At 46.0% G+C, this 16,712-nt stretch overlaps 86 pseudogenes; all 86 read left to right on the top strand.

The window, feature by feature from the left end:
- The first annotated feature begins 32 nt into the window (after window positions 1-32).
- On the top strand, window positions 33-151 carry LOC140108377 (5S ribosomal RNA; annotated as a pseudogene).
- A 72-nt stretch (window positions 152-223) lies between these two features.
- LOC140107784 (5S ribosomal RNA) lies at window positions 224-342 on the top strand (annotated as a pseudogene).
- Window positions 343-412: 70 nt separating this feature from the next.
- Window positions 413-531, top strand: LOC140108376 (5S ribosomal RNA; annotated as a pseudogene).
- A 70-nt stretch (window positions 532-601) lies between these two features.
- Window positions 602-720, top strand: LOC140107296 (5S ribosomal RNA; annotated as a pseudogene).
- A 70-nt stretch (window positions 721-790) lies between these two features.
- Window positions 791-909, top strand: LOC140107277 (5S ribosomal RNA; annotated as a pseudogene).
- Window positions 910-981: 72 nt separating this feature from the next.
- Window positions 982-1,100, top strand: LOC140108375 (5S ribosomal RNA; annotated as a pseudogene).
- A 70-nt stretch (window positions 1,101-1,170) lies between these two features.
- LOC140108374 (5S ribosomal RNA) lies at window positions 1,171-1,289 on the top strand (annotated as a pseudogene).
- A 71-nt stretch (window positions 1,290-1,360) lies between these two features.
- Window positions 1,361-1,479, top strand: LOC140108373 (5S ribosomal RNA; annotated as a pseudogene).
- A 72-nt stretch (window positions 1,480-1,551) lies between these two features.
- Window positions 1,552-1,670, top strand: LOC140107694 (5S ribosomal RNA; annotated as a pseudogene).
- Window positions 1,671-1,740: 70 nt separating this feature from the next.
- On the top strand, window positions 1,741-1,859 carry LOC140108370 (5S ribosomal RNA; annotated as a pseudogene).
- A 72-nt stretch (window positions 1,860-1,931) lies between these two features.
- LOC140107783 (5S ribosomal RNA) lies at window positions 1,932-2,050 on the top strand (annotated as a pseudogene).
- Window positions 2,051-2,120: 70 nt separating this feature from the next.
- On the top strand, window positions 2,121-2,239 carry LOC140107274 (5S ribosomal RNA; annotated as a pseudogene).
- A 72-nt stretch (window positions 2,240-2,311) lies between these two features.
- On the top strand, window positions 2,312-2,430 carry LOC140108369 (5S ribosomal RNA; annotated as a pseudogene).
- Window positions 2,431-2,500: 70 nt separating this feature from the next.
- Window positions 2,501-2,619, top strand: LOC140108368 (5S ribosomal RNA; annotated as a pseudogene).
- Window positions 2,620-2,689: 70 nt separating this feature from the next.
- On the top strand, window positions 2,690-2,808 carry LOC140108367 (5S ribosomal RNA; annotated as a pseudogene).
- A 72-nt stretch (window positions 2,809-2,880) lies between these two features.
- LOC140107594 (5S ribosomal RNA) lies at window positions 2,881-2,999 on the top strand (annotated as a pseudogene).
- Window positions 3,000-3,069: 70 nt separating this feature from the next.
- LOC140108366 (5S ribosomal RNA) lies at window positions 3,070-3,188 on the top strand (annotated as a pseudogene).
- Window positions 3,189-3,258: 70 nt separating this feature from the next.
- On the top strand, window positions 3,259-3,377 carry LOC140108365 (5S ribosomal RNA; annotated as a pseudogene).
- Window positions 3,378-3,447: 70 nt separating this feature from the next.
- On the top strand, window positions 3,448-3,566 carry LOC140108364 (5S ribosomal RNA; annotated as a pseudogene).
- A 70-nt stretch (window positions 3,567-3,636) lies between these two features.
- Window positions 3,637-3,755, top strand: LOC140108363 (5S ribosomal RNA; annotated as a pseudogene).
- Window positions 3,756-3,827: 72 nt separating this feature from the next.
- Window positions 3,828-3,946, top strand: LOC140107692 (5S ribosomal RNA; annotated as a pseudogene).
- Window positions 3,947-4,016: 70 nt separating this feature from the next.
- Window positions 4,017-4,135, top strand: LOC140108362 (5S ribosomal RNA; annotated as a pseudogene).
- A 72-nt stretch (window positions 4,136-4,207) lies between these two features.
- LOC140107782 (5S ribosomal RNA) lies at window positions 4,208-4,326 on the top strand (annotated as a pseudogene).
- A 70-nt stretch (window positions 4,327-4,396) lies between these two features.
- On the top strand, window positions 4,397-4,515 carry LOC140108359 (5S ribosomal RNA; annotated as a pseudogene).
- A 70-nt stretch (window positions 4,516-4,585) lies between these two features.
- Window positions 4,586-4,704, top strand: LOC140107295 (5S ribosomal RNA; annotated as a pseudogene).
- A 70-nt stretch (window positions 4,705-4,774) lies between these two features.
- On the top strand, window positions 4,775-4,893 carry LOC140107273 (5S ribosomal RNA; annotated as a pseudogene).
- A 72-nt stretch (window positions 4,894-4,965) lies between these two features.
- On the top strand, window positions 4,966-5,084 carry LOC140108357 (5S ribosomal RNA; annotated as a pseudogene).
- Window positions 5,085-5,154: 70 nt separating this feature from the next.
- On the top strand, window positions 5,155-5,273 carry LOC140108356 (5S ribosomal RNA; annotated as a pseudogene).
- A 70-nt stretch (window positions 5,274-5,343) lies between these two features.
- On the top strand, window positions 5,344-5,462 carry LOC140108355 (5S ribosomal RNA; annotated as a pseudogene).
- Window positions 5,463-5,534: 72 nt separating this feature from the next.
- On the top strand, window positions 5,535-5,653 carry LOC140107593 (5S ribosomal RNA; annotated as a pseudogene).
- A 70-nt stretch (window positions 5,654-5,723) lies between these two features.
- LOC140108354 (5S ribosomal RNA) lies at window positions 5,724-5,842 on the top strand (annotated as a pseudogene).
- Window positions 5,843-5,912: 70 nt separating this feature from the next.
- On the top strand, window positions 5,913-6,031 carry LOC140108353 (5S ribosomal RNA; annotated as a pseudogene).
- Window positions 6,032-6,101: 70 nt separating this feature from the next.
- LOC140108352 (5S ribosomal RNA) lies at window positions 6,102-6,220 on the top strand (annotated as a pseudogene).
- Window positions 6,221-6,290: 70 nt separating this feature from the next.
- On the top strand, window positions 6,291-6,409 carry LOC140108351 (5S ribosomal RNA; annotated as a pseudogene).
- Window positions 6,410-6,479: 70 nt separating this feature from the next.
- Window positions 6,480-6,598, top strand: LOC140107556 (5S ribosomal RNA; annotated as a pseudogene).
- A 70-nt stretch (window positions 6,599-6,668) lies between these two features.
- LOC140107691 (5S ribosomal RNA) lies at window positions 6,669-6,787 on the top strand (annotated as a pseudogene).
- A 70-nt stretch (window positions 6,788-6,857) lies between these two features.
- Window positions 6,858-6,976, top strand: LOC140108350 (5S ribosomal RNA; annotated as a pseudogene).
- A 72-nt stretch (window positions 6,977-7,048) lies between these two features.
- Window positions 7,049-7,167, top strand: LOC140107781 (5S ribosomal RNA; annotated as a pseudogene).
- Window positions 7,168-7,237: 70 nt separating this feature from the next.
- On the top strand, window positions 7,238-7,356 carry LOC140108348 (5S ribosomal RNA; annotated as a pseudogene).
- A 70-nt stretch (window positions 7,357-7,426) lies between these two features.
- LOC140107294 (5S ribosomal RNA) lies at window positions 7,427-7,545 on the top strand (annotated as a pseudogene).
- Window positions 7,546-7,615: 70 nt separating this feature from the next.
- On the top strand, window positions 7,616-7,734 carry LOC140107272 (5S ribosomal RNA; annotated as a pseudogene).
- A 72-nt stretch (window positions 7,735-7,806) lies between these two features.
- Window positions 7,807-7,925, top strand: LOC140107303 (5S ribosomal RNA; annotated as a pseudogene).
- A 70-nt stretch (window positions 7,926-7,995) lies between these two features.
- Window positions 7,996-8,114, top strand: LOC140108347 (5S ribosomal RNA; annotated as a pseudogene).
- Window positions 8,115-8,186: 72 nt separating this feature from the next.
- Window positions 8,187-8,305, top strand: LOC140107592 (5S ribosomal RNA; annotated as a pseudogene).
- A 70-nt stretch (window positions 8,306-8,375) lies between these two features.
- Window positions 8,376-8,494, top strand: LOC140108345 (5S ribosomal RNA; annotated as a pseudogene).
- A 70-nt stretch (window positions 8,495-8,564) lies between these two features.
- Window positions 8,565-8,683, top strand: LOC140108344 (5S ribosomal RNA; annotated as a pseudogene).
- A 70-nt stretch (window positions 8,684-8,753) lies between these two features.
- Window positions 8,754-8,872, top strand: LOC140108343 (5S ribosomal RNA; annotated as a pseudogene).
- A 70-nt stretch (window positions 8,873-8,942) lies between these two features.
- LOC140107612 (5S ribosomal RNA) lies at window positions 8,943-9,061 on the top strand (annotated as a pseudogene).
- Window positions 9,062-9,131: 70 nt separating this feature from the next.
- Window positions 9,132-9,250, top strand: LOC140108342 (5S ribosomal RNA; annotated as a pseudogene).
- Window positions 9,251-9,320: 70 nt separating this feature from the next.
- Window positions 9,321-9,439, top strand: LOC140107631 (5S ribosomal RNA; annotated as a pseudogene).
- A 70-nt stretch (window positions 9,440-9,509) lies between these two features.
- LOC140107422 (5S ribosomal RNA) lies at window positions 9,510-9,628 on the top strand (annotated as a pseudogene).
- Window positions 9,629-9,698: 70 nt separating this feature from the next.
- On the top strand, window positions 9,699-9,817 carry LOC140108341 (5S ribosomal RNA; annotated as a pseudogene).
- Window positions 9,818-9,889: 72 nt separating this feature from the next.
- On the top strand, window positions 9,890-10,008 carry LOC140107555 (5S ribosomal RNA; annotated as a pseudogene).
- Window positions 10,009-10,080: 72 nt separating this feature from the next.
- On the top strand, window positions 10,081-10,199 carry LOC140107867 (5S ribosomal RNA; annotated as a pseudogene).
- Window positions 10,200-10,269: 70 nt separating this feature from the next.
- LOC140107817 (5S ribosomal RNA) lies at window positions 10,270-10,388 on the top strand (annotated as a pseudogene).
- A 70-nt stretch (window positions 10,389-10,458) lies between these two features.
- On the top strand, window positions 10,459-10,577 carry LOC140108340 (5S ribosomal RNA; annotated as a pseudogene).
- Window positions 10,578-10,647: 70 nt separating this feature from the next.
- On the top strand, window positions 10,648-10,766 carry LOC140107819 (5S ribosomal RNA; annotated as a pseudogene).
- Window positions 10,767-10,836: 70 nt separating this feature from the next.
- Window positions 10,837-10,955, top strand: LOC140108339 (5S ribosomal RNA; annotated as a pseudogene).
- Window positions 10,956-11,027: 72 nt separating this feature from the next.
- LOC140107539 (5S ribosomal RNA) lies at window positions 11,028-11,146 on the top strand (annotated as a pseudogene).
- Window positions 11,147-11,216: 70 nt separating this feature from the next.
- LOC140107861 (5S ribosomal RNA) lies at window positions 11,217-11,335 on the top strand (annotated as a pseudogene).
- Window positions 11,336-11,407: 72 nt separating this feature from the next.
- Window positions 11,408-11,526, top strand: LOC140107421 (5S ribosomal RNA; annotated as a pseudogene).
- A 70-nt stretch (window positions 11,527-11,596) lies between these two features.
- LOC140107554 (5S ribosomal RNA) lies at window positions 11,597-11,715 on the top strand (annotated as a pseudogene).
- Window positions 11,716-11,787: 72 nt separating this feature from the next.
- Window positions 11,788-11,906, top strand: LOC140107538 (5S ribosomal RNA; annotated as a pseudogene).
- A 70-nt stretch (window positions 11,907-11,976) lies between these two features.
- Window positions 11,977-12,095, top strand: LOC140108337 (5S ribosomal RNA; annotated as a pseudogene).
- Window positions 12,096-12,165: 70 nt separating this feature from the next.
- LOC140108336 (5S ribosomal RNA) lies at window positions 12,166-12,284 on the top strand (annotated as a pseudogene).
- Window positions 12,285-12,354: 70 nt separating this feature from the next.
- On the top strand, window positions 12,355-12,473 carry LOC140108335 (5S ribosomal RNA; annotated as a pseudogene).
- Window positions 12,474-12,543: 70 nt separating this feature from the next.
- LOC140108333 (5S ribosomal RNA) lies at window positions 12,544-12,662 on the top strand (annotated as a pseudogene).
- A 70-nt stretch (window positions 12,663-12,732) lies between these two features.
- LOC140108332 (5S ribosomal RNA) lies at window positions 12,733-12,851 on the top strand (annotated as a pseudogene).
- A 70-nt stretch (window positions 12,852-12,921) lies between these two features.
- LOC140107815 (5S ribosomal RNA) lies at window positions 12,922-13,040 on the top strand (annotated as a pseudogene).
- Window positions 13,041-13,110: 70 nt separating this feature from the next.
- LOC140107814 (5S ribosomal RNA) lies at window positions 13,111-13,229 on the top strand (annotated as a pseudogene).
- A 259-nt stretch (window positions 13,230-13,488) lies between these two features.
- On the top strand, window positions 13,489-13,607 carry LOC140107353 (5S ribosomal RNA; annotated as a pseudogene).
- Window positions 13,608-13,679: 72 nt separating this feature from the next.
- On the top strand, window positions 13,680-13,798 carry LOC140108331 (5S ribosomal RNA; annotated as a pseudogene).
- Window positions 13,799-13,868: 70 nt separating this feature from the next.
- Window positions 13,869-13,987, top strand: LOC140107537 (5S ribosomal RNA; annotated as a pseudogene).
- A 72-nt stretch (window positions 13,988-14,059) lies between these two features.
- On the top strand, window positions 14,060-14,178 carry LOC140107340 (5S ribosomal RNA; annotated as a pseudogene).
- Window positions 14,179-14,441: 263 nt separating this feature from the next.
- On the top strand, window positions 14,442-14,560 carry LOC140108330 (5S ribosomal RNA; annotated as a pseudogene).
- Window positions 14,561-14,630: 70 nt separating this feature from the next.
- On the top strand, window positions 14,631-14,749 carry LOC140107726 (5S ribosomal RNA; annotated as a pseudogene).
- Window positions 14,750-14,819: 70 nt separating this feature from the next.
- On the top strand, window positions 14,820-14,938 carry LOC140108329 (5S ribosomal RNA; annotated as a pseudogene).
- Window positions 14,939-15,008: 70 nt separating this feature from the next.
- Window positions 15,009-15,127, top strand: LOC140108328 (5S ribosomal RNA; annotated as a pseudogene).
- Window positions 15,128-15,199: 72 nt separating this feature from the next.
- LOC140107536 (5S ribosomal RNA) lies at window positions 15,200-15,318 on the top strand (annotated as a pseudogene).
- A 72-nt stretch (window positions 15,319-15,390) lies between these two features.
- LOC140107534 (5S ribosomal RNA) lies at window positions 15,391-15,509 on the top strand (annotated as a pseudogene).
- Window positions 15,510-15,579: 70 nt separating this feature from the next.
- On the top strand, window positions 15,580-15,698 carry LOC140107978 (5S ribosomal RNA; annotated as a pseudogene).
- Window positions 15,699-15,768: 70 nt separating this feature from the next.
- On the top strand, window positions 15,769-15,887 carry LOC140107746 (5S ribosomal RNA; annotated as a pseudogene).
- A 70-nt stretch (window positions 15,888-15,957) lies between these two features.
- LOC140108326 (5S ribosomal RNA) lies at window positions 15,958-16,076 on the top strand (annotated as a pseudogene).
- Window positions 16,077-16,148: 72 nt separating this feature from the next.
- LOC140107624 (5S ribosomal RNA) lies at window positions 16,149-16,267 on the top strand (annotated as a pseudogene).
- A 70-nt stretch (window positions 16,268-16,337) lies between these two features.
- LOC140108325 (5S ribosomal RNA) lies at window positions 16,338-16,456 on the top strand (annotated as a pseudogene).
- Window positions 16,457-16,528: 72 nt separating this feature from the next.
- LOC140107427 (5S ribosomal RNA) lies at window positions 16,529-16,647 on the top strand (annotated as a pseudogene).
- The last annotated feature ends 65 nt before the right edge of the window (window positions 16,648-16,712 follow it).

Raw genomic sequence — 16,712 nt, 5'->3', positions numbered from 1 at the left:
TAGTAAAAGAAGGTTCAAATTGAACAGCTGCTGTCAACGGCCATTCTAAGCTGAATGTGCCTGCTCTCGTCAGATCGCAGCAGCAATGCAGCTTAAGGCTTGGCAAGTACCAGCATGGGAGACTGGCTGGGAATCCCAAGTTCCGTTGACCTTTTTGAACCTGAAAATTGTGTTAGTTTCTCTGTCAAAGATGGTAAAAGAAGGTTCAAATTGAACATCTGCTGTCAACGGCCATTCTAAGCTGAATGTGCCTGCTCTCGTCAGATCGCAGCATCAATGCAGCTTAAGGCTTGGCAAGTACAAGCATGGGAGACTGGCTGGGAATCCCAAGTTCCGTTGACCTTTTTGAACCTGAAAATTGTGTTAGTTTCTCTATGAGATAGTAAAAGAAGGTTCAAATTGAACAGCTGCTGTCAACGGCCATTCTAAGCTGAATGTGCCTGCTCTCGTCAGATCGCAGCAGCAATGCAGCTTAAGGCTTGGCAAGTACCAGCATGGGAGACTGGCTGGGAATCCCAAGTTCCGTTGACCTTTTTGAACCTGAAAATTGTGTTAGTTTCTCTATGAGATAGTAAAAGAAGGTTCAAATTGAACAGCTGCGGTCAACGGCCATTCTAAGCTGAATGTGCCTGCTCTCGTCAGATCGCAGCAGCAATGCAGCTTAAGGCTTGGCAAGTACCAGCATGGGAGACTGGCTGGGAAACCCAAGTTCCGTTGACCTTTTTGAACCTGAAAATTGTGTTAGTTTCTCTATGAGATAGTAAAAGAAGGTTCAAATTGAACAGCTGCTGTCAACGGCCATTCTAAGCTGAATGTGCCTGCTCTCGTCAGATCGCAGCAGCAATGCAGCTTAAGGCTTGGCAAGTACCAGCATGGGGGACTAGCTGGGAATCCCAAGTTCCGTTGACCTTTTTGAACCTGAAAATTGTGTTAGTTTCCCTGTCAAAGATGGTAAAAGAAGGTTCAAATTGGACAGCTGCTGTCAACGGCCATTCTAAGCTGAATGTGCCTGCTCTCGTCAGATCGCAGCAGCAATGCAGCTTAAGGCTTGGCAAGTACCAGCATGGGAGACTGGCTGGGAATCCCAAGTTCCGTTGACCTTTTTGAACCTGAAAATTGTGTTAGTTTCTCTATGAGATAGTAAAAGAAGGTTCAAATTGAACAGCTGCGGTCAACGGCCATTCTAAGCTGAATGTGCCTGCTCTCGTCAGATCGCAGCAGCAATGCAGCTTAAGGCTTGGCAAGTACCAGCATGGGAGACTGGCTGGGAATCCCAAGTTCCGTTGACCTTTTTGAACCTTAAAAATTGTGTTAGGTTCTCTATGAGATAGTAAAAGAAGGTTCAAATTGAACAGCTGCTGTCAACGGCCATTCTAAGCTGAATGTGCCTGCTCTCGTCAGATCGCAGCAGCAATGCAGCTTAAGGCTTGGCAAGTACCAGCATGGGAGACTGGCTGGGAATCCCAAGTTCCGTTGACCTTTTTGAACCTGAAAATTGTATTAGTTTCTCTGTCAAAGATGGTAAAAGAAGGTTCAAATTGAACAGCTGCTGTCAACGGCCATTCTAAGCTGAATGTGCCTGCTCTCGTCAGATCGCAGCAGCAATGCAGCTTAAGGCTTGGCAAGTACCAGCATGGGAGACTGGCTGGGAATCCCAAGTTCCATTGACCTTTTTGAACCTGAAAATTGTGTTAGTTTCTCTATGAGATAGTAAAAGAAGGTTCAAATTGAACAGCTGCTGTCAACGGCCATTCTAAGCTGAATGTGCCTGCTCTCGTCAGATCGCAGCAGCAATGCAGCTTAAGGCTTGGCAAGTACCAGCATGGGAGACTGGCTGGGAATCCCAAGTTCCGTTGACCTTTTTGAACCTGAAAATTGTGTTAGTTTCTCTGTCAAAGATGGTAAAAGAAGGTTCAAATTGAACATCTGCTGTCAACGGCCATTCTAAGCTGAATGTGCCTGCTCTCGTCAGATCGCAGCATCAATGCAGCTTAAGGCTTGGCAAGTACAAGCATGGGAGACTGGCTGGGAATCCCAAGTTCCGTTGACCTTTTTGAACCTGAAAATTGTGTTAGTTTCTCTATGAGATAGTAAAAGAAGGTTCAAATTGAACAGCTGCTGTCAACGGCCATTCTAAGCTGAATGTGCCTGCTCTCGTCAGATCGCAGCAGCAATGCAGCTTAAGGCTTGGCAAGTACCAGCATGGGGGACTAGCTGGGAATCCCAAGTTCCGTTGACCTTTTTGAACCTGAAAATTGTGTTAGTTTCCCTGTCAAAGATGGTAAAAGAAGGTTAAAATTGGACAGCTGCTGTCAACGGCCATTCTAAGCTGAATGTGCCTGCTCTCGTCAGATCGCAGCAGCAATGCAGCTTAAGGCTTGGCAAGTACCAGCATGGGAGACTGGCTGGGAATCCCAAGTTCCGTTGACCTTTTTGAACCTGAAAATTGTGTTAGTTTCTCTATGAGATAGTAAAAGAAGGTTCAAATTGAACAGCTGCGGTCAACGGCCATTCTAAGCTGAATGTGCCTGCTCTCGTCAGATCGCAGCAGCAATGCAGCTTAAGGCTTGGCAAGTACCAGCATGGGAGACTGGCTGGGAATCCCAAGTTCCGTTGACCTTTTTGAACCTGAAAATTGTGTTAGTTTCTCTATGAGATAGTAAAAGAAGGTTCAAATTGAACAGCTGCTGTCAACGGCCATTCTAAGCTGAATGTGCCTGCTCTCGTCAGATCGCAGCAGCAATGCAGCTTAAGGCTTGGCAAGTACCAGCATGGGAGACTGGCTGGGAATCCCAAGTTCCGTTGACCTTTTTGAACCTGAAAATTGTATTAGTTTCTCTGTCAAAGATGGTAAAAGAAGGTTCAAATTGAACAGCTGCTGTCAACGGCCATTCTAAGCTGAATGTGCCTGCTCTCGTCAGATCGCAGCAGCAATGCAGCTTAAGGCTTGGCAAGTACCAGCAAGGGAGACTGGCTGGGAATCCCAAGTTCCGTTGACCTTTTTGAACCTGAAAATTGTGTTAGTTTCTCTATGAGATAGTAAAAGAAGGTTCAAATTGAACAGCTGCTGTCAACGGCCATTCTAAGCTGAATGTGCCTGCTCTCGTCAGATCGCAGCAGCAATGCAGCTTAAGGCTTGGCAAGTACCAGCATGGGAGACTGGCTGGGAATCCCAAGTTCCGTTGACCTTTTTGAACCTGAAAATTGTGTTAGTTTCTCTAAGACATAGTAAAAGAAGGTTCAAATTGAACAGCTGCTGTCAACGGCCATTCTAAGCTGAATGTGCCTGCTCTCGTCAGATCGCAGCAGCAATGCAGCTTAAGGCTTGGCAAGTACCAGCATGGGAGACTGGCTGGGAATCCCAAGTTCCGTTGACCTTTTTGAACCTGAAAATTGTGTTAGTTTCTCCATGAGATAGTAAAAGAAGGTTCAAATTGAACAGCTGCTGTCAACGGCCATTCTAAGCTGAATGTGCCTGCTCTCGTCAGATCGCAGCAGCAATGCAGCTTAAGGCTTGGCAAGTACCAGCATGGGAGACTGGCTGGGAATCCCAAGTTCCGTTGACCTTTTTGAACCTGAAAATTGTGTTAGTTTCTCTATGAGATAGTAAAAGAAGGTTCAAATTGAACAGCTGCTGTCAACGGCCATTCTAAGCTGAATGTGCCTGCTCTCGTCAGATCGCAGCAGCAATGCAGCTTAAGGCTTGGCAAGTACCAGCATGGGAGACTGGCTGGGAATCCCAAGTTCCGTTGACCTTTTTGAACCTGAAAATTGTATTAGTTTCTCTGTCAAAGATGGTAAAAGAAGGTTCAAATTGAACAGCTGCTGTCAACGGCCATTCTAAGCTGAATGTGCCTGCTCTCGTCAGATCGCAGCAGCAATGCAGCTTAAGGCTTGGCAAGTACCAGCATGGGAGACTGGCTGGGAATCCCAAGTTCCATTGACCTTTTTGAACCTGAAAATTGTGTTAGTTTCTCTATGAGATAGTAAAAGAAGGTTCAAATTGAACAGCTGCTGTCAACGGCCATTCTAAGCTGAATGTGCCTGCTCTCGTCAGATCGCAGCAGCAATGCAGCTTAAGGCTTGGCAAGTACCAGCATGGGAGACTGGCTGGGAATCCCAAGTTCCGTTGACCTTTTTGAACCTGAAAATTGTGTTAGTTTCTCTGTCAAAGATGGTAAAAGAAGGTTCAAATTGAACATCTGCTGTCAACGGCCATTCTAAGCTGAATGTGCCTGCTCTCGTCAGATCGCAGCATCAATGCAGCTTAAGGCTTGGCAAGTACAAGCATGGGAGACTGGCTGGGAATCCCAAGTTCCGTTGACCTTTTTGAACCTGAAAATTGTGTTAGTTTCTCTATGAGATAGTAAAAGAAGGTTCAAATTGAACAGCTGCTGTCAACGGCCATTCTAAGCTGAATGTGCCTGCTCTCGTCAGATCGCAGCAGCAATGCAGCTTAAGGCTTGGCAAGTACCAGCATGGGAGACTGGCTGGGAATCCCAAGTTCCGTTGACCTTTTTGAACCTGAAAATTGTGTTAGTTTCTCTATGAGATAGTAAAAGAAGGTTCAAATTGAACAGCTGCGGTCAACGGCCATTCTAAGCTGAATGTGCCTGCTCTCGTCAGATCGCAGCAGCAATGCAGCTTAAGGCTTGGCAAGTACCAGCATGGGAGACTGGCTGGGAAACCCAAGTTCCGTTGACCTTTTTGAACCTGAAAATTGTGTTAGTTTCTCTATGAGATAGTAAAAGAAGGTTCAAATTGAACAGCTGCTGTCAACGGCCATTCTAAGCTGAATGTGCCTGCTCTCGTCAGATCGCAGCAGCAATGCAGCTTAAGGCTTGGCAAGTACCAGCATGGGGGACTAGCTGGGAATCCCAAGTTCCGTTGACCTTTTTGAACCTGAAAATTGTGTTAGTTTCCCTGTCAAAGATGGTAAAAGAAGGTTCAAATTGGACAGCTGCTGTCAACGGCCATTCTAAGCTGAATGTGCCTGCTCTCGTCAGATCGCAGCAGCAATGCAGCTTAAGGCTTGGCAAGTACCAGCATGGGAGACTGGCTGGGAATCCCAAGTTCCGTTGACCTTTTTGAACCTGAAAATTGTGTTAGTTTCTCTATGAGATAGTAAAAGAAGGTTCAAATTGAACAGCTGCGGTCAACGGCCATTCTAAGCTGAATGTGCCTGCTCTCGTCAGATCGCAGCAGCAATGCAGCTTAAGGCTTGGCAAGTACCAGCATGGGAGACTGGCTGGGAATCCCAAGTTCCGTTGACCTTTTTGAACCTGAAAATTGTGTTAGTTTCTCTATGAGATAGTAAAAGAAGGTTCAAATTGAACAGCTGCTGTCAACGGCCATTCTAAGCTGAATGTGCCTGCTCTCGTCAGATCGCAGCAGCAATGCAGCTTAAGGCTTGGCAAGTACCAGCATGGGAGACTGGCTGGGAATCCCAAGTTCCGTTGACCTTTTTGAACCTGAAAATTGTATTAGTTTCTCTGTCAAAGATGGTAAAAGAAGGTTCAAATTGAACAGCTGCTGTCAACGGCCATTCTAAGCTGAATGTGCCTGCTCTCGTCAGATCGCAGCAGCAATGCAGCTTAAGGCTTGGCAAGTACCAGCAAGGGAGACTGGCTGGGAATCCCAAGTTCCGTTGACCTTTTTGAACCTGAAAATTGTGTTAGTTTCTCTATGAGATAGTAAAAGAAGGTTCAAATTGAACAGCTGCTGTCAACGGCCATTCTAAGCTGAATGTGCCTGCTCTCGTCAGATCGCAGCAGCAATGCAGCTTAAGGCTTGGCAAGTACCAGCATGGGAGACTGGCTGGGAATCCCAAGTTCCGTTGACCTTTTTGAACCTGAAAATTGTGTTAGTTTCTCTAAGACATAGTAAAAGAAGGTTCAAATTGAACAGCTGCTGTCAACGGCCATTCTAAGCTGAATGTGCCTGCTCTCGTCAGATCGCAGCAGCAATGCAGCTTAAGGCTTGGCAAGTACCAGCATGGGAGACTGGCTGGGAATCCCAAGTTCCGTTGACCTTTTTGAACCTGAAAATTGTGTTAGTTTCTCTATGAGATAGTAAAAGAAGGTTCAAATTGAACAGCTGCTGTCAACGGCCATTCTAAGCTGAATGTGCCTGCTCTCGTCAGATCGCAGCAGCAATGCAGCTTAAGGCTTGGCAAGTACCAGCATGGGAGACTGGCTGGGAATCCCAAGTTCCGTTGACCTTTTTGAACCTGAAAATTGTGTTAGTTTCTCTATGAGATAGTAAAAGAAGGTTCAAATTGAACAGCTGCTGTCAACGGCCATTCTAAGCTGAATGTGCCTGCTCTCGTCAGATCGCAGCAGCAATGCAGCTTAAGGCTTGGCAAGTACCAGCATGGGAGACTGGCTGGGAATCCCAAGTTCCGTTGACCTTTTTGAACCTGAAAATTGTGTTAGTTTCTCTATGAGATAGTAAAAGAAGGTTCAAATTGAACAGCTGCGGTCAACGGCCATTCTAAGCTGAATGTGCCTGCTCTCGTCAGATCGCAGCAGCAATGCAGCTTAAGGCTTGGCAAGTACCAGCATGGGAGACTGGCTTGGAATCCCAAGTTCCGTTGACCTTTTTGAACCTGAAAATTGTGTTAGTTTCTCTATGAGATAGTAAAAGAAGGTTCAAATTGAACAGCTGCTGTCAACGGCCATTCTAAGCTGAATGTGCCTGCTCTCGTCAGATCGCAGCAGCAATGCAGCTTAAGGCTTGGCAAGTACCAGCATGGGAGACTGGCTGGGAATCCCAAGTTCCATTGACCTTTTTGAACCTGAAAATTGTGTTAGTTTCTCTATGAGATAGTAAAAGAAGGTTCAAATTGAACAGCTGCTGTCAACGGCCATTCTAAGCTGAATGTGCCTGCTCTCGTCAGATCGCAGCAGCAATGCAGCTTAAGGCTTGGCAAGTACCAGCATGGGAGACTGGCTGGGAATCCCAAGTTCCGTTGACCTTTTTGAACCTGAAAATTGTTTTAGTTTCTCTGTCAAAGATGGTAAAAGAAGGTTCAAATTGAACATCTGCTGTCAACGGCCATTCTAAGCTGAATGTGCCTGCTCTCGTCAGATCGCAGCATCAATGCAGCTTAAGGCTTGGCAAGTACAAGCATGGGAGACTGGCTGGGAATCCCAAGTTCCGTTGACCTTTTTGAACCTGAAAATTGTGTTAGTTTCTCTATGAGATAGTAAAAGAAGGTTCAAATTGAACAGCTGCTGTCAACGGCCATTCTAAGCTGAATGTGCCTGCTCTCGTCAGATCGCAGCAGCAATGCAGCTTAAGGCTTGGCAAGTACCAGCATGGGAGACTGGCTGGGAATCCCAAGTTCCGTTGACCTTTTTGAACCTGAAAATTGTGTTAGTTTCTCTATGAGATAGTAAAAGAAGGTTCAAATTGAACAGCTGCTGTCAACGGCCATTCTAAGCTGAATGTGCCTGCTCTCGTCAGATCGCAGCAGCAATGCAGCTTAAGGCTTGGCAAGTACCAGCATGGGAGACTGGCTGGGAAACCCAAGTTCCGTTGACCTTTTTGAACCTGAAAATTGTGTTAGTTTCTCTATGAGATAGTAAAAGAAGGTTCAAATTGAACAGCTGCTGTCAACGGCCATTCTAAGCTGAATGTGCCTGCTCTCGTCAGATCGCAGCAGCAATGCAGCTTAAGGCTTGGCAAGTACCAGCATGGGGGACTAGCTGGGAATCCCAAGTTCCGTTGACCTTTTTGAACCTGAAAATTGTGTTAGTTTCCCTGTCAAAGATGGTAAAAGAAGGTTCAAATTGGACAGCTGCTGTCAACGGCCATTCTAAGCTGAATGTGCCTGCTCTCGTCAGATCGCAGCAGCAATGCAGCTTAAGGCTTGGCAAGTACCAGCATGGGAGACTGGCTGGGAATCCCAAGTTCCGTTGACTTTTTTGAACCTGAAAATTGTGTTAGTTTCTCTATGAGATAGTAAAAGAAGGTTCAAATTGAACAGCTGCTGTCAACGGCCATTCTAAGCTGAATGTGCCTGCTCTCGTCAGATCGCAGCAGCAATGCAGCTTAAGGCTTGGCAAGTACCAGCATGGGAGACTGGCTGGGAATCCCAAGTTCCGTTGACCTTTTTGAACCTGAAAATTGTATTAGTTTCTCTGTCAAAGATGGTAAAAGAAGGTTCAAATTGAACAGCTGCTGTCAACGGCCATTCTAAGCTGAATGTGCCTGCTCTCGTCAGATCGCAGCAGCAATGCAGCTTAAGGCTTGGCAAGTACCAGCAAGGGAGACTGGCTGGGAATCCCAAGTTCCGTTGACCTTTTTGAACCTGAAAATTGTGTTAGTTTCTCTATGAGATAGTAAAAGAAGGTTCAAATTGAACAGCTGCTGTCAACGGCCATTCTAAGCTGAATGTGCCTGCTCTCGTCAGATCGCAGCAGCAATGCAGCTTAAGGCTTGGCAAGTACCAGCATGGGAGACTGGCTGGGAATCCCAAGTTCCGTTGACCTTTTTGAACCTGAAAATTGTGTTAGTTTCTCTAAGACATAGTAAAAGAAGGTTCAAATTGAACAGCTGCTGTCAACGGCCATTCTAAGCTGAATGTGCCTGCTCTCGTCAGATCGCAGCAGCAATGCAGCTTAAGGCTTGGCAAGTACCAGCATGGGAGACTGGCTGGGAATCCCAAGTTCCGTTGACCTTTTTGAACCTGAAAATTGTGTTAGTTTCTCTATGAGATAGTAAAAGAAGGTTCAAATTGAACAGCTGCTGTCAACGGCCATTCTAAGCTGAATGTGCCTGCTCTCGTCAGATCGCAGCAGCAATGCAGCTTAAGGCTTGGCAAGTACCAGCATGGGAGACTGGCTGGGAATCCCAAGTTCCGTTGACCTTTTTGAACCTGAAAATTGTGTTAGTTTCTCTATGAGATAGTAAAAGAAGGTTCAAATTGAACAGCTGCTGTCAACGGCCATTCTAAGCTGAATGTGCCTGCTCTCGTCAGATCGCAGCAGCAATGCAGCTTAAGGCTTGGCAAGTACAAGCATGGGAGACTGGCTGGGAATCCCAAGTTCCGTTGACCTTTTTGAACCTGAAAATTGTGTTAGTTTCTCTATGAGATAGTAAAAGAAGGTTCAAATTGAACAGCTGCGGTCAACGGCCATTCTAAGCTGAATGTGCCTGCTCTCGTCAGATCGCAGCAGCAATGCAGCTTAAGGCTTGGCAAGTACCAGCATGGGAGACTGGCTGGGAATCCCAAGTTCCGTTGACCTTTTTGAACCTGAAAATTGTGTTAGTTTCTCTATGAGATAGTAAAAGAAGGTTCAAATTGAACAGCTGCTGTCAACGGCCATTCTAAGCTGAATGTGCCTGCTCTCGTCAGATCGCAGCAGCAATGCAGCTTAAGGCTTGGCAAGTACCAGCATGGGAGACTAGCTGGGAATCCCAAGTTCCATTGACCTTTTTGAACCTGAAAATTGTGTTAGTTTCTCTATGAGATAGTAAAAGAAGGTTCAAATTGGACAGCTGCTGTCAACGGCCATTCTAAGCTGAATGTGCCTGCTCTCGTCAGATCGCAGCAGCAATGCAGCTTAAGGCTTGGCAAGTACCAGCATGGGAGACTGGCTGGGAATCCCAAGTTCCGTTGATCTTTTTGAACCTGAAAATTGTGTTAGTTTCTCTATGAGATAGTAAAAGAAGGTTCAAATTGAACAGCTGCGGTCAACGGCCATTCTAAGCTGAATGTGCCTGCTCTCGTCAGATCGCAGCAGCAATGCAGCTTAAGGCTTGGCAAGTACCAGCATGGGAGACTGGCTGGGAATCCCAAGTTCCGTTGACCTTTTTGAACCTGAAAATTGTATTAGTTTCTCTGTCAAAGATGGTAAAAGAAGGTTCAAATTGAACAGCTGCTGTCAACGGCCATTCTAAGCTGAATGTGCCTGCTCTCGTCAGATCGCAGCAGCAATGCAGCTTAAGGCTTGGCAAGTACCAGCATGGGAGACTGGCTTGGAATCCCAAGTTCCGTTGACCTTTTTGAACCTGAAAATTGTGTTAGTTTCTCTGTCAAAGATGGTAAAAGAAGGTTCAAATTGAACATCTGCTGTCAACGGCCATTCTAAGCTGAATGTGCCTGCTCTCGTCAAATCGCAGCATCAATGCAGCTTAAGGCTTGGCAAGTACCAGCATGGGAGACTGGCTGGGAATCCCAAGTTCCGTTGACCTTTTTGAACCTGAAAATTGTGTTAGTTTCTTTATGAGATAGTAAAAGAAGGTTCAAATTGAACAGCTGCTGTCAACGGCCATTCTAAGCTGAATGTGCCTGCTCTCGTCAGATCGCAGCAGCAATGCAGCTTAAGGCTTGGCAAGTACCAGCATGGGAGAATGGCTGGGAATCCCAAGTTCCGTTGACCTTTTTGAACCTGAAAATTGTGTTAGTTTCTCTATGAGATAGTAAAAGAAGGTTCAAATTGAACAGCTGCTGTCAACGGCCATTCTAAGCTGAATGTGCCTGCTCTCGTCAGATCGCAGCAGCAATGCAGCTTAAGGCTTGGCAAGTACCAGCATGGGAGACTGGCTGGGAATCCCAAGTTCCGTTGACCTTTTTGAACCTGAAAATTGTGTTAGTTTCTCTAAGACATAGTAAAAGAAGGTTCAAATTGAACAGCTGCTGTCAACGGCCATTCTAAGCTGAATGTGCCTGCTCTCGTCAGATCGCAGCAGCAATGCAGCTTAAGGCTTGGCAAGTACCAGCATGGGAGACTGGCTGGGAATCCCAAGTTCCATTGATCTTTTTGAACCTGAAAATTGTGTTAGTTTCTCTATGAGATAGTAAAAGAAGGTTCAAATTGAACAGCTGCTGTCAACGGCCATTCTAAGCTGAATGTGCCTGCTCTCGTCAGATCGCAGCAGCAATGCAGCTTAAGGCTTGGCAAGTACCAGCATGGGAGACTGGCTGGGAATCCCAAGTTCCGTTGACCTTTTTGAACCTGAAAATTGTGTTAGTTTCTCTGTCAAAGATGGTAAAAGAAGGTTCAAATTGAACATCTGCTGTCAACGGCCATTCTAAGCTGAATGTGCCTGCTCTCGTCAGATCGCAGCATCAATGCAGCTTAAGGCTTGGCAAGTACCAGCATGGGAGACTGGCTGGGAATCCCAAGTTCCGTTGACCTTTTTGAACCTGAAAATTGTGTTAGTTTCTCTATGAGATAGTAAAAGAAGGTTCAAATTGAACAGCTGCTGTCAACGGCCATTCTAAGCTGAATGTGCCTGCTCTCGTCATATCGCAGCAGCAATGCAGCTTAAGGCTTGGCAAGTACCAGCATGGGAGACTGGCTGGGAATCCCAAGTTCCGTTGACCTTTTTGAACCTGAAAATTGTGTTAGTTTCCCTGTCAAAGATGGTAAAAGAAGGTTCAAATTGGACAGCTGCTGTCAACGGCCATTCTAAGCTGAATGTGCCTGCTCTCGTCAGATCGCAGCAGCAATGCAGCTTAAGGCTTGGCAAGTACCAGCATGGGAGACTGGCTGGGAATCCCAAGTTCCGTTGATCTTTTTGAACCTGAAAATTGTGTTAGTTTCTCTATGAGATAGTAAAAGAAGGTTCAAATTGAACAGCTGCGGTCAACGGCCATTCTAAGCTGAATGTGCCTGCTCTCGTCAGATCGCAGCAGCAATGCAGCTTAAGGCTTGGCAAGTACCAGCATGGGAGACTGGCTTGGAATCCCAAGTTCCGTTGACCTTTTTGAACCTGAAAATTGTATTAGTTTCTCTGTCAAAGATGGTAAAAGAAGGTTCAAATTGAACATCTGCTGTCAACGGCCATTCTAAGCTGAATGTGCCTGCTCTCGTCAGATCGCAGCATCAATGCAGCTTAAGGCTTGGCAAGTACCAGCATGGGAGACTGGCTGGGAATCCCAAGTTCCGTTGACCTTTTTGAACCTGAAAATTGTGTTAGTTTCTCTATGAGATAGTAAAAGAAGGTTCAAATTGAACAGCTGCTGTCAACGGCCATTCTAAGCTGAATGTGCCTGCTCTCGTCAGATCGCAGCAGCAATGCAGCTTAAGGCTTGGCAAGTACCAGCATGGGAGACTGGCTGGGAATCCCAAGTTCCGTTGACCTTTTTGAACCTGAAAATTGTGTTAGTTTCTCTATGACATAGTAAAAGAAGGTTCAAATTGAACAGCTGCTGTCAACGGCCATTCTAAGCTGAATGTGCCTGCTCTCGTCAGATCGCAGCAGCAATGCAGCTTAAGGCTTGGCAAGTACCAGCATGGGAGACTGGCTGGGAATCCCAAGTTCCGTTGACCTTTTTGAACCTGAAAATTGTGTTAGTTTCTCTATGAGATAGTAAAAGAAGGTTCAAATTGAACAGCTGCTGTCAACGGCCATTCTAAGCTGAATGTGCCTGCTCTCGTCAGATCGCAGCAGCAATGCAGCTTAAGGCTTGGCAAGTACCAGCATGGGAGACTGGCTGGGAATCCCAAGTTCCGTTGACCTTTTTGAACCTGAAAATTGTGTTAGTTTCTCTATGAGATAGTAAAAGAAGGTTCAAATTCAACAGCTGCGGTCAACGGCCATTCTAAGCTGAATGTGCCTGCTCTCGTCAGATCGCAGCAGCAATGCAGCTTAAGGCTTGGCAAGTACCAGCATGGGAGACTGGCTGGGAATCCCAAGTTCCGTTGACCTTTTTGAACCTGAAAATTGTGTTAGTTTCTCTATGAGATAGTAAAAGAAGGTTCAAATTGAACAGCTGCTGTCAACGGCCATTCTAAGCTGAATGTGCCTGCTCTCGTCAGATCGCAGCAGCAATGCAGCTTAAGGCTTGGCAAGTACCAGCATGGGAGACTGGCTGGGAATCCCAAGTTCCGTTGACCTTTTTGAACCTGAAAATTGTGTTAGTTTCTCTATGAGATAGTAAAAGAAGGTTCAAATTGAACAGCTGCTGTCAACGGCCATTCTAAGCTGAATGTGCCTGCTCTCGTCAGATCGCAGCAGCAATGCAGCTTAAGGCTTGGCAAGTACCAGCATGGGAGAATGGCTGGGAATCCCAAGTTCCGTTGACCTTTTTGAACCTGAAAATTGTGTTAGTTTCTCTATGAGATAGTAAAAGAAGGTTCAAATTGAACAGCTGCTGTCAACGGCCATTCTAAGCTGAATGTGCCTGCTCTCGTCAGATCGCAGCAGCAATGCAGCTTAAGGCTTGGCAAGTACCAGCATGGGAGAATGGCTGGGAATCCCAAGTTCCGTTGACCTTTTTGAACCTGAAAATTGTGTTAGTTTCTCTATGAGATAGTAAAAGAAGGTTCAAATTGAACAGCTGCGGTCAACGGCCATTCTAAGCTTATTGTGCCTGCTCTCGTCAGATCGCAGCAGCAATGCAGCTTAAGGCTTGGCAAGTACCAGCATGGGAGACTGGCTTTGAATCCCAAGTTCCGTTGACCTTTTTGAACCTGAAAATTGTGTTAGTTTCTCTATGAGATAGTAAAAGAAGGTTCAAATTGAACAGCTGCTGTCAACGGCCATTCTAAGCTGAATGTGCCTGCTCTCGTCAGATCGCAGCAGCAATGCAGCTTAAGGCTTGGCAAGTACCACCATGGGAGACTAGCTGGGAATCCCAAGTTCCGTTGACCTTTTTGAACCTGAAAATTGTGTTAGTTTCCCTGTCAAAGATGGTAAAAGAAGGTTCAAATTGGACAGCTGCTGTCAACGGCCATTCTAAGCTGAATGTGCCTGCTCTCGTCAGATCGCAGCAGCAATGCAGCTTAAGGCTTGGCAAGTACCAGCATGGGAGACTGGCTGGGAATCCCAAGTTCCGTTGACCTTTTTGAACCTGAAAATTGTGTTAGTTTCTCTATGAGATAGTAAAAGAAGGTTCAAATTGAACAGCTGCGGTCAACGGCCATTCTAAGCTGAATGTGCCTGCTCTCGTCAGATCGCAGCATCAATGCAGCTTAAGGCTTGGCAAGTACCAGCATGGGAGACTGGCTGGGAATCCCAAGTTCCGTTGACCTTTTTGAACCTGGAAATTGTGTTAGTTTCTCTGTCAAAGATGGTAAAAGAAGGTTCAAATTGAACAGCTGCTGTCAACGGCCATTCTAAGCTGAATGTGCCTGCTCTCGTCAGATCGCAGCAGCAATGCAGCTTAAGGCTTGGCAAGTACCAGCATGGGAGACTGGCTGGGAATCCCAAGTTCTGTTGACCTTTTTGAACCTGAAAATTGTGTTAGTTTCTCTGTCAAAGATGGTAAAAGAAGGTTCAAATTGAACATCTGCTGTCAACGGCCATTCTAAGCTGAATGTGCCTGCTCTCGTCAAATCACAGCATCAATGCAGCTTAAGGCTTGGCAAGTACCAGCATGGGAGACTGGCTGGGAATCCCAAGTTCCGTTGACCTTTTTGAACCTGAAAATTGTGTTAGTTTCTCTGTCAAAGATGGTAAAAGAAGGTTCAAATTGAACAGCTGCTGTCAACGGCCATTCTAAGCTGAATGTGCCTGCTCTCGTCAGATCGCAGCAGCAATGCAGCTTAAGGCTTGGCAAGTACCAGCATGGGAGACTGGCTGGGAATCCCAAGTTCCGTTGACCTTTTTGAACCTGAAAATTGTGTTAGTTTCTCTATGAGATAGTAAAAGAAGGTTCAAATTGAACAGCTGCTGTCAGCGGCCATTCTAAGCTGAATGTGCCTGCTCTCGTCAGATCGCAGCAGCAATGCAGCTTAAGGCTTGGCAAGTACCAGCATGGGAGGCTGGCTGGGAATCCCAAGTTCCGTTGACCTTTTTGAACCTGAAAATTGTGTTACTTTCTCTATGAGATAGTAAAAGAAGGTTCAAATTGAACAGCTGCGGTCAACGGCCATTCTAAGCTGAATGTGCCTGCTCTCGTCAGATCGCAGCAGCAATGCAGCTTAAGGCTTGGCAAGTACCAGCATGGGAGACTGGCTGGGAATCCCAAGTTCCGTTGACCTTTTTGAACCTTAAAATTGTGTTACTTTCTCTATGAGATAGTAAAAGAAGGTTCAAATTGAACAGCTGCGGTCAACGGCCATTCTAAGCTGAATGTGCCTGCTCTCGTCAGATCGCAGCAGCAATGCAGCTTAAGGCTTGGCAAGTACCAGCATGGGAGACTGGCTGGGAATCCCAAGTTCCGTTGACCTTTTTGAACCTGAAAATTGTATTAGTTTCTCTGTCAAAGATGGTAAAAGAAGGTTCAAATTGAACAGCTGCTGTCAACGGCCATTCTAAGCTGAATGTGCCTGCTCTCGTCAGATCGCAGCATCAATGCAGCTTAAGGCTTGGCAAGTACCAGCATGGGAGACTGGCTGGGAATCCCAAGTTCCGTTGACCTTTTTGAACCTGAAAATTGTGTTAGTTTCTCTGTCAAAGATGGTAAAAGAAGGTTCAAATTGAACATCTGCTGTCAACGGCCATTCTAAGCTGAATGTGCCTGCTCTCGTCAGATCGCAGCATCAATGCAGCTTAAGGCTTGGCAAGTACCAGCATGGGAGACTGGCTGGGAATCCCAAGTTCCGTTGACCTTTTTGAACCTTAAAATTGTGTTAGTTTCTCTATGAGATAGTAAAAGAAGGTTCAAATTGAACAGCTGCTGTCAACGGCCATTCTAAGCTGAATGTGCCTGCTCTCATCAGATCGCAGCAGCAATGCAGCTTAAGGCTTGGCAAGTACCAGCATGGGAGACTGGCTGGGAATCCCAAGTTCCGTTGACCTTTTTGAACCTGAAAATTGTGTTAGTTTCTCTATGAGATAGTAAAAGAAGGTTCAAATAGAACAGCTGCGGTCAACGGCCATTCTAAGCTGAATGTGCCTGCTCTCGTCAGATCGCAGCAGCAATGCAGCTTAAGGCTTGGCAAGTACCAGCATGGGAGACTGGCTGGGAATCCCAAGTTCAGTTGACCTTTTTGAACCTGAAAATTGTGTTAGTTTCTCTATGAGATAGTAAAAGAAGGTTCAAATTGAACAGCTGCTGTCAACGGCCATTCTAAGCTGAATGTGCCTGCTCTCGTCAGATCGCAGCAGCAATGCAGCTTAAGGCTTGGCAAGTACCAGCATGGGAGACTGGCTGGGAATCCCAAGTTCCGTTGACCTTTTTGAACCTGAAAATTGTGTTAGTTTCTCTGTCAAAGATGGTAAAAGAAGGTTCAAATTGAACATCTGCTGTCAACGGCCATTCTAAGCTGAATGTGCCTGCTCTCGTCAGATCGCAGCATCAATGCAGCTTAAGGCTTGGCAAGTACCAGCATGGGAGACTGGCTGGGAATCCCGAGTTCCGTTGACCTTTTTGAACCTGAAAATTGTGTTAGTTTCTCTATGAGATAGTAAAAGAAGGTTTAAATTGAACAGCTGCTGTCAACGGCCATTCTAAGCTGAATGTGCCTGCTCTCGTCAGATCGCAGCAGCAATGCAGCTTAAGGCTTGGCAAGTACCAGCATGGGAGACTGGCTGGGAATCCCAAGTTCCGTTGACCTTTTTGAACCTGAAAATTGTGTTAGTTTCCCTGTCAAAAATGGTAAAAGAAGGTTCAAATTGGACAGCTGCTGTCAACGGCCATTCTAAGCTTAATGTGCCTGCTCTCGTCAGATCGCAGCAGCAATGCAGCTTAAGGCTTGGCAAGTACCAGCATGGGAGACTGGCTGGGAATCCCAAGTTCCGTTGACCTTTTTGAACCTGAAAATTGTGTTAGTTTCTCTATGAGATAGTAAAAGAAGGTTCAAATTGAACAG

Source organism: Engystomops pustulosus, unplaced genomic scaffold, assembly GCF_040894005.1.
Source record: "Engystomops pustulosus unplaced genomic scaffold, aEngPut4.maternal MAT_SCAFFOLD_121, whole genome shotgun sequence".
NCBI classification, from domain to species: Eukaryota; Metazoa; Chordata; class Amphibia; order Anura; family Leptodactylidae; genus Engystomops; species Engystomops pustulosus.
Note: the sequence above shows the minus strand (reverse complement) of the source record. Positions and strands in the feature narration are given on the sequence as shown.